The sequence below is a fragment of the Mizuhopecten yessoensis genome, unplaced genomic scaffold (assembly GCF_002113885.1).
Source record: "Mizuhopecten yessoensis strain PY_sf001 unplaced genomic scaffold, ASM211388v2 scaffold8537, whole genome shotgun sequence".
NCBI lineage: Eukaryota > Metazoa > Mollusca > Bivalvia > Pectinida > Pectinidae > Mizuhopecten > Mizuhopecten yessoensis.
Window position 1 is genome coordinate 1,501,810 of NW_018407597.1, and position 11,057 is coordinate 1,512,866.

Genomic DNA, 11,057 nt, shown 5'->3' on the forward strand with positions numbered 1-11,057 from the left:
AAGGATCAAACCGTTCTTATAGGTGTTCTTGTGTTTACTTAATTATGTATGGAAAGTAGCGTTAGTTAATGGTTAGTTAGTGACGGAAAGGTCCGGAATATCAAAATAAAATATCATAAAACCAGATAACTTTCGTCTCACCTGAAAATTATCGCCCTGTGATATATGATAGATCATCTTTTATTGTTGTGTTCCATGAGAAAATATCACCAGCATGACGTCTAGCCCAGATTCTATGATCGATTGTTCAATTACAGGAAGAACGATTGGGTACCTAGAAACACACACAGCATATTTATTTGTCATACAAGTGTCAAATGAGTTTAAATCACATAAACGCATTTCATCAATCTTTCTTGGGGGGGAAAACGAAAATAACTTTCGGTGAAACGAAAAGAATCATCTATAAATTCCAGAGATAAAGATCCATTACCATATTTCGAAACTCCCGGCCGTAGGTAGGTACATATATGATATGTTATTGTTATTTTTACATGTAATATCATATCGTTTTATTTTAAAAATTTGTATTTGTGTCTAAATAACTGCATGTGTGAAATTTAAATCTTTCCATAATTCACCAAGTGTATTTTATTATCAGATATCCGCGGTATGTAATGAATGTGAGTTTAATTACGGACACAGTATTACGACCCTTATACATTATACTTCACAAAGTGACATTTTCTTTACGGGGGTATTGTATTATACACGAATTACTGTTTAATAATAAATTCTGTATTTCACAATTAAAATAGTTTGATGGAGTTACTGTATCAAACTCTTGATATCATCTTGAAGGAAACGCTGAATTTCTCGTGTGAATTTCTCGTATGAAAACACTTATTTATGTTTAAAGACAAATATATCGCCGCCGTGATCATTGGGAAATATCTTAGTTCCTATTGCGATATAAAGGTTGATATTTTTCATTACGTTCATTAGTGTGTCTTGTGAACTTGTTATCATTACTCCGGCTCTTGCTCTGAGGAAGTGACATTACTTAGATTTAACCCAGATTTATATAGAGGATGCTGTTGATGAAACAATAGACGCTTTCTCTTCCGCAACACCTGGTCTTATTTATTCCCCTTGCATTTAAAAACAAACAAAAAATTGTCATTTCAATCTTTCTTTCGTTTATATTTTGCCATAGTGTCATGACTGTTAAGTTTAGATTCTGGCTTGTTACAATTCAGTATTCTCAATCTCTATTTTTTTTAAATACTAAGATTTATCTTTACAAAGACTTTTTACTACGCACGTTAAACACTCTTCAATCAAATGTTGTATTACACACCTAAGATTATCTTTATTACTATAACAACAATATACAGCACATGCTATAGAGACATTGCACTCTATATTATCTTTAATGCGTCCAGGTGCGTATACGTAGCTGCCACGTAAGCAAATAAGCAGCTGCATGCTTATCGAAAACCCTCACTACACCTCTGCATTTGTATTCATTGTAGGTTGTCTGGAATTGCGATTAGCTGATTGTAAGCTTTGATTTAAATAATACATTTGTTTGTTTAAAAGGAGAAAAAAATACTAAATATTGAATAAATCAAAAACTCAAACATTGCTCTCAGAGCCAGATAACAACACAAAGCTTTTATACGTTTTAAAGTATTTTCTTTGAAAGGAATGGAATACCTCACATGTGTAGATTGTTCTATATGTGATTTTTATAATCTGTTTTTTGTTTTTTTCAGAACTGTTTTTAATTGAAATTGCGTAACTGAGTGTGAAGGTAAATATTTTTCCGTTTGTCGTTATTCACTTTTTCTCGTTTATTTAAATCCATAAGTTTTGATCCAAATAAAATTCGAGTTATCAGGAAAATTGATTTCATTGAAAGTATTTGCTTAATTCATTGCTCTCAAATATAGGCGTAAACCATCGTATTCCCGCTCCATGTATGACAAGACATGTCGCCTTATTATAGCTCACTTTAAACTACAAATCGTTGTTGTACATTTTATAACAGGTTTTCCAAATCATCAAAACAAAATTCACATTTGTTTATCTTTCTAACATCTATGTACAAATTGAAGCATAATCATGAATACAGAGGCATAATTTAAACTAAAACAATATCGAAACCTTTACAGCTAACTTGAACAAGTGTAATACCAGTCAGTAACTAATCTAGATAGTCCTGGGACATCCTCGATATCCAGGGGTTACGCTCACTTCATCCTCGATATCCAGGGGTTACGCTCACTTCATCCTCGATAGCCAGGGGTTACGCTCACCTCATCTTCGATATCAAGGGGTTACGCTCACTTTCGCTCTCTGTACCCCTGGAATATGTCATAGCAAAATTGAAGGCTCGGTGTGCGCCACCTTGTTGATGAGACAAGGAGACTAGTTCGATCCTTTGATATACATCAAAAGAATCTCGCGGTCACGTAACGGTAAAAGTTGACAGGCTTTGAAATCGGGCGTCTCTCCTTTGTAATCTTCAAAGGACTGGCATTAGCCTTGCGATTGGTCAGGTGTTTTTTTTACCCGAGACCAATCAAATAGCTAGCAAAGTGCCTTCAATTTAGCTATGAAATATTCAAGGGGTGCAGAGAGCGGAAGTGAGCGGAACCCCTGGATATCGAGGATGGTCCTGTGACTACGTAAACTATAGTCAATTACTCTGCTCCAGTCAAACGTTCATGTACACTTGACACTATTCATTTACGTTCTCTTCACTCTTGGAATATGTCGTAACAATATTGAAGGCACGCGGTAAGCTATTTGATCGGTCAAGGTTTAAAAAAACGACCAATCGCTAGGCTGATACCTGTCTTTAAAGGTTACAGAGAAGCAATTAATGACCTTAAAGCCTGTCAATTTTACCTTTACCTTTCCGTGCGATTCATTTGATGTATATCAAATGATAAAAACTAGCCTACTAATATCATCCAACGGTGCGTACTGAGCCTTAGATTTTGTTAAGACATCTTACAAGGTTGCAGGGAACGTAAGTGAACGTAACCCCTGGAATGTCGAGGATGGACACCAAATATTCATATTTATGTAAGCCGGAGTCAATGACTGCTCCAGACCCTAAAGTAGTAAAAAGAGTAAACGACTCACACCCAGGTGTTTGTATGGATGCACTCCGTTCCACATACTGTTTACCGGGAAATGTTCGCTGTAGTTTAACTATAGCCTTTTTCGCTCTCCCCAATGAGGGAAAATGCATCATGACAGCGTATATTAGTACACAACATACAAGGAAGAGCTATTGCATTTAAAAGGCGAAATTAACACTAGTTACACACTAGTTTTGGATTGGGTGTTACTTTGCCGGTACATCGTAGGCCAAGAAATATATACAGTAATCTTTTGTGGAATATAAATTAGATTATGATATTTAATTCAACGATGACTATATTTTGTAGCTGACAACATGAGGAACCTCTTGATGGTACTCTGTTTGCTGGTTCTGTGTGCTGCAATTCTTCAACCTGCAGAGGGACAGGAATTTAGATTAATCAGAAGGAGATCTAACTTTCAACTATCCTGTCTACAAAGTTACTGGCGATGTATCGACGGCTTTGTTCGGCAAAGATTCTGTCTAGGCTTTTACAACATGTGTATGAACAACAATGGAATCACAATTCTGTCTGGCTAAAAGACGGGGAATCGTACAGTCGTCACTCACATATTCACAACACAGTCTGTGTGCGGATAGGGAAGTCTGTACCATCACGATTATGTGATTTCTGAATATTAATAAAAATCATATCTGAAAAATCTGTGTTTTTGTTATAGATTAAACACCTCACCATACCACATTTCTCTTTAGTTTATTTGCAGATAACCGATATTTTAGATTTAAGGATCCTCGTATCATGCGCAGTAAACTACGAATTGGAAAATGTTTTTCCGATATAATTACAGCTTTGATAATTCATTTATAATACTGATGGAATAAACATCATAAAGGCAGCACCTGTATTCTTAGAGTAAACTATCGCCCTAACCTACAGAGCTACCTGGAAATAGGGAGTGCTCTGTCCCAGTTGTTCTACAGTTACATCCAAAACTACGTAAAATCAAGGTACAGTGGGGCAGGGATCCTTAAACTTTGTTATATTGTATAGGAGACCTTCTTACACTAGATTTACATTTGTCAGGACAGATATATCAATAGATATAACACGATAGCGATAGGAAAACTATACAGTAGAGACACATGCATGGGTCTAGAGTACATAATGTATAACAGAAAAAATGTTCGTTGTGTATAAACATTCGTGGTATTCATGGTTGTTATTAAACCACGAAAATAAATACAATGTACAAGGATTTTGAATGATATACGTTTCTACTGTTTGTTAATACAGGATATCCACGAAAGTTTATACCACGAAATGATCTAAATGGCTTCAAACCACCAAGGAAAGTATCCACGAACATTTCGTGTTATATATATATATTTACATTTGCATGGCATTGTCACTATATAGCCTCTTTGAAAGCTGTGTCGTTGATGGGACTTTAATTACCATGCATCACGAGACACAATTCTTAGCGTATTAATACAACACCGACCGGAACTACAATATCCAATATAAATAAACATGACGGCTGCTGAAATATCACTGGGCATTGTGAGATTTGACAATGTCATTGTAAATTTATGTGCAAAATGAAAAAATAAAATAAAAAACACACTTATTACAACGAAAACAAGACCAAGGTCTGCAATATCGTACAAAATGCACATCGGTTGAAATTACCAATGTCGGCAATGGAAACAATTTTAATGCTCATGCAATTTATCAGAAATATCGTCTGTTACACTGCACTGATCAACAGGGGTTCGTTACACATGTCTGAAATACACATATTCTATAGACCTATTGACACATATGTTACAGACCTACTGATATGAGTCACAGCACACATAAACATTTCAGACATTTGTAACGAACCTGTGCTCCCGTCGCAATATCACTCACTTGAAACGCTATCAGTTTCACGCGTCTCGCATCCACGGTTCCTCAGTTTCTGACGACATGTCAAATAACGAGGATGTTATAGAATCTACCGACTGTTGACAGGTTTCCATACAATCAACAAATAAATTCACGCCTGGATTCTTCACAAAATGAACAAAGAGAAAAGTACGAATTAACTTTCAAAAATAATACCCTCGTGGAGGGCAAGGTCGGATTTACGGTGTTCTCTGTATTTGTCCATGCGCGAAATTTGTTCCGGGGAAAAATAGAAACAATTTCAAATCTAACTTTCAGCTCAGAGTTCTATTGATAAACTTAAATCATCCCCATAGATATATCATACGCAATTGTATTGATACTGAATTGTGGAATAAAATTGAAGTGTTTGTTAAAATTTCAAAGTACTACTTTGTTTGCCAATCAGCACGCGACAATACGCTGTTCAAAACTATTGAACGAAATTATGTGGACTCTCGATAAGGCGGGCATTTTTAATTTTAAATATAAATTATAAGTTAAAAAAGAACATAAGAGGTAGAGAAAACGTAAATATAAGTATTGAACTGTTTTTGTATGGTATTTATGATCTATTTGAATGACACAGCATTGCAAGCAAACAAATCATAATGCGCTAGACACAAACAGAGTTCAATGCTTAAATAGTACGTCTTCTGGGCGACGTAATTAAACATCCCATTTACAGGTACATAGATCTATGTAAATAATATTATACAGTGTAGCTGTCACAGCTTACTAGCTCTTTGTACAGGGAAATAGGTCTACATATCTATATAGATGTGTATGTAAATAATCTTACACGCAACACAGCTAACTAGCCCATCGCACAGAGAGACAATAAATCAAATTTTCACACAAGAAAAGAGAACATTCAATCAATTTTGCTACATACTCTTTTCCTTGGTGGTGACGGTATCGTATTAGCATAATATTTATTACATTTTCATGAGTGAAAAATCCAATAAATATAGCCATATATTAACTGCAGTAAAATAAACATAATGTTGTGTCTTCATACGTGATGATAAAAGGTCCAGTATCGATTTAAAATTGACCATTTAACATGGTATTTTCTATTTACTGCCGCAGATATTGTGTTTAGCTGCAGACGAGGCGACGGTAAAACACGTTGTGGTTTTTGTTCATGTTTGGTGCATACACTAGTATATTAACATACCTAAAGCTACATGCGATTCATAACATTCATTTGTAAGCTATTCCGATCAGAAAATAACAGAAAACATCCGAATTGCGTTAAGTAGACCATTCAAAATGGCACACATCCTTGTTGTCAAGCGTGACGTCATAAGAGTACTCAAATATCAACAAACTTATTCCAAAAAAAACATCATGAAGTGTATTAATAACTATAATATATTCGTAACGTGTACGAAGGGACTGTGACGATATCTCTGATGATAGATATATGCTGGCACATAATATAATGTCTATCCTCACCTGACATCATTAAATCTCCCTTTATATCCGTTGGAGGGTTCAATCTTACTCTTATCATGTGCAAACTCTGAAATAACATGAACGGTATCAGTGTGCTTTCGGCTAACTGTCAGGGCCTTGGCGATAGAGTAAAGAGAAAAGACGTGTTTGCGTACCAAAGAGACAAGAAGTATCATATTTATTGTTTGCAGGACACCCATTTTACACTAGATCAGGAAAATACCATAAGAAATGAGTGGGGATATGACAGTAATTTTAGTTCTTTTAAATCAAATTCACGTGGTATCGCTATTCTTTTAAATTCTAACTTTGAAAGTAAAGTGCACAAAGAAAAGAAAGACATGAATGGAAATTTCCTTGCTCTTGATATTACCATTGAGGGTTCCAGAACAACACTAATTACACTGTACAGCCCAAATCAAGACAACACAGATTGTTGTAAACTTGTTTCAGATACTATTGATAGTTTTGGGAATGATAATATTATTATATGTGGGGGGTTAAACTTAGTATTGAACCCAGACTTAGATTATGATCGTTCATACAGAAATATTAACAATGTTGCTGCTAGAAACAAGGTTTTAGAACTTAATGAAAATTATAATCTTATTGACATATACAGGGAGCGTCACCAGGATAATAAGAGATTTACTTGGCGGAGAAGTAATCCAATAAAACAGGCCAGATTAGATTTTTTCCTTATTTCAGACAATCTTTTATCCAGCATAAAAAAATCAAGCATTAAACCGGGTTACAGATTAGATCATTCAGCCCAAGTTATAACTTTGAAAATTAATGAATTTAAGAAAGAGAAAGGCTTAAGAAAACTGAACAATTCTTTATTACTGGAACATGAATATTTAGATATGGTAAAAAAATGCATCGAGAACATTAAGTTACAATATTGTCTTCCGGTGTATAATTTCAACTCATTAGCACTTATTCCCAATAGTGATATTCAGTTTGTAATCAATGATCAACTATTTTTAGAAACATTGTTAATGGAAATTAGAGGCAAATCTATATCTTATGCATCTTACAGGAAAAAGGAAAAGAAATTAAAAGAAGAAGACCTTAAGAAAACTATAGAAATTTTAGAAGATAGTATTAACCCAGGCCAGAGGGAGAGAAACCTACATCTTATTTTTTTAATTTGGAAAACATAATTTTTTCTTCCAAAGTTATTCCAAAAATTCAGAAAGAGAACAATGAAATTTTACAAAGCAGAAAGATATTTTAGAAGAAGTACAATCATTTAATGCAGACTTATATAGACATAGGAATGTTGATAATACTGATTTAGATGTTCATCTTCGTGACTGTAATAATCCAAAGTTAAATCATATTGAGTCTAACAGCTTAGAGGGTAGACTAACATTGGGAGAAACAGGGAAAACATTGAAAGATATGAAAAATAATAAAAGCCCTGGGTCAAACGGTTTTACTTCAGAATTTTAAAGACTTTTTGGAAATATTTAGGTAATTTTGTTGTTCGTCCAATTAATTATGGTTTTACATATGTCCAGCTGTCAGTCACACAACGACAAGGTATAACAACATTTATCCCCAAGGGAAATAAACCACGTCATTTTTTGAAAAATTGGAAACCAATTTCACTTTTGAATATCACTTATAAAATAGCACCTGGAGTAATTTCTCCTAGGATAAAAACTTATAAAGAAAACATATAAATAATGACCAGACAGGATTCTTATCAGGGCGCTATATTGGGGAAAATATTCAAACATTATATGATGTGATGTACTATGCAGGAGAAAGAAATATTCCAGGTATGGTTCTTTTGATAGATTTTAAAAAAGCATTTGATTCGGTTTCACGGAGTTTTATTGATAAGGTACTTTACTATTTTAATTTTGGAGTGTACATAAGACATTGGGTTAAAACTTTACACACTTAATGTATGTTCTTATGTTAATCAAGGTGGCAACATTTCTGCACCTATCAACATTCAACGCGGAGCCGTGAAGGCGATCCTATCGCCCCCTATATTTTTATACTTTGTGTTGAGGTCCTAGCATCAAATATAAAAAATAATAACCATATTAAAGGCATCCAATTGGAAAATAAAGATATTTTAAATATACAATATGCATATGATTCTGGGTTGATACTAGATGGTACAGAGAGGTCTATCTATGAATTGAATAATTTTGCAAATATCTCTGGGTTAAAGATCAGTACTACAAAAGCACAGGTTATATGGATAGGCAGTAGAAAACTTTCCTTCCAGACTTGCATCTTCAATGGGGGAAGGATAAGTTGAACTTTTTGGGTATAGATTTTCCGTAGATTTAAGTGAGAATCCAAGAATGAATTTTGACAAAAATATTGTTAAGCTTAAAGCTCTTATTAATAATTGGAACAGACGGAGTTTGACTCCATTATTTAGAATTAGTGTCATAAAGTCTTTGTTGATTTCCCAACTTAATTACCTGTTTATGACTTTGCCAAACCCATCCGAAAAACATATTGCTAAGTTTAATTCTTTGTTATTCAATTTTCTATGGAATGGCAAAAGTCATAGGATTAAAAAAGAAGTTGTGATTCAAAACGATATCAATTGGGGATTGAAGATGATTGATGTACATGCTTTTATAAATTCTCTTAAGCTAGGTTGGGTTTGAAGACTGTTCCAGCCATCTGGAATATGGAATCAGCTTTTGAATTTAATTTTGGATCCTAAAAAAAAAAAAAAATGGGGAAAAGAATACATTATGACATGTGTAAATACCTGGCGTAACCCATTTTGGAAGGATGTTTTTAAAGGATGGGTTAGACTGAATAATTCCAAATGTATGAGACAAACCTACAGTAGAAGTGAATCAATGTTAAAAACTCCCCTATGGTATAACAAGGATATTCAAGTGGGTAATATATTTTTTTTTATCGAAATTGGTTTTTGGCAGGAATATTTACAGTGAATAACCTCGTTAAACATTCTGACAGCTTGACTTTCTATTCACTTGAGGAGATTCAGCTTAATTTCCATATCCATACAAACTTTCTCCAGTACCAAGGTCTAGTCTCAGCTCGTTTAGTTAGGAGATTTGACTCTCTGATAGCTATACCACCTTTCATACCTCTTCTCTTGGAAATTGAAAAAGGAGCTAAAGATTTTTATAACTGTATTATTGCTCCAGTTTCAACACCTACAGGGACCAATGAATGGAACCAGGAGTTTGACTTTGATAATGAAAAATGGACCAAAAATTTCAAAATTCCTTTTACAGTATCTAAAAATGCAAAATTACAGGGGTTCCAAGTTAGAATTTTACAGCACATTTTGGCTACAAACACTTTTCTGTTTAAAATTAACTTAGCCCCTAGCCCGTTATGTACTTTGTGTAATATAGACCATGAAACAATAATTCATTGTCTATGGGAATGTCGAGAAGTGCAGGAATTACTGCAGAGATTTGAAACTCTGCTGGATCTATTTTTGATCTCGTTTTCATTTAATAAGGAATCCTTCCTTTTTGGAATAGTTTCACACCTTTCTAATTATGTTGATAATGAAAATTTAATCCTCCTTATCAAGCATTATATATACAAGACTAGATGTCTCTGCTAATCCTTAAATCTCAATGCACAAATTAATGTCATTAAAGATCCTTTCATTGTTCAAAACTATATTAATAACGGTAATAGTGAGCACGTCAAAATGAAATTTGAAATACGTTGGAGAAAATGGAAACTTATTATAGATATATAGCTGATTTTTGTGTTTTAATTTTTTTTTTTTTTTTTTTTTTTTTTTTTTTTANTATATATATAGCCAAGGCCTCGGTGGGTGTAATTAAGCATATATATAATTTTTACATGTAAGATTGCCTCCCCTCCCTCCCTCATCTCTCTCTCTCTCTCTCTTTCTCTCTAAACTTGTACTACTGATATTACTCTTATATAAGTATAGTATGTAGGTTTGATGTACACAACGGATAGTATATTATCATTTATGGTTCTAAAGTAAGAGGGTGATGTGTGTATCAACCTGTGTAATGGATAGGTGTCTGTGAGAGTAAGTTATGGTGTGTGTGTGTGTGTGTGTGTGTGTGTGTGTGCGATGGGTGTGTAATAGATGAATTATAGATACAGCTAGGTATGAGACAAATGAGTGTCGATATATATAGATAGCTGACTTAATACTAGTGTTATGTGTATGCATGTGTGTATATACATTGTACATATTCATGTATGTACTAGTCAGGATACATCATGGACCATATTTTTATACAATTAAATGGTTATTATCGAACATGTATACAGTGCAATAACATGTTTATGTGTCGACAATGTAGAAATATTATTGCACGATGGTGACAAAATGATCATGTACACATTGTGATGTGTGTGTGTGTGTAGGGGGGGGGGGGGTGAACAGTGATACATCTACTATGGTAGGCTTGGAAATTTGAACTATACTTCTTAGATATATAGTGCAAAGCATCTAGTGGTAAGTGAATGAGGAATTGTTTATAAATATGCAGAATGTGATGGTTGTATAATATATACCTGACCTGTACCTGTGCAGATAATGAAGATATCTCGTGCTAGCATGTATACTCTGTAAGTTTGAGTGTGTGTGTGTGT

At 34.1% G+C, this 11,057-nt stretch overlaps 1 long non-coding RNA gene across 1 annotated transcript; it reads left to right on the plus strand.

Annotated features, from left to right (window-relative positions):
• Positions 1 to 445: 445 nt before the first annotated feature.
• On the plus strand, positions 446 to 3,750 carry LOC110456126. Its single transcript, XR_002463558.1, has 3 exons — positions 446 to 458; positions 1,719 to 1,756; positions 3,405 to 3,750. It is a non-coding gene; the product is annotated as an uncharacterized LOC110456126 (long non-coding RNA).
• Positions 3,751 to 11,057: the final 7,307 nt, after the last annotated feature.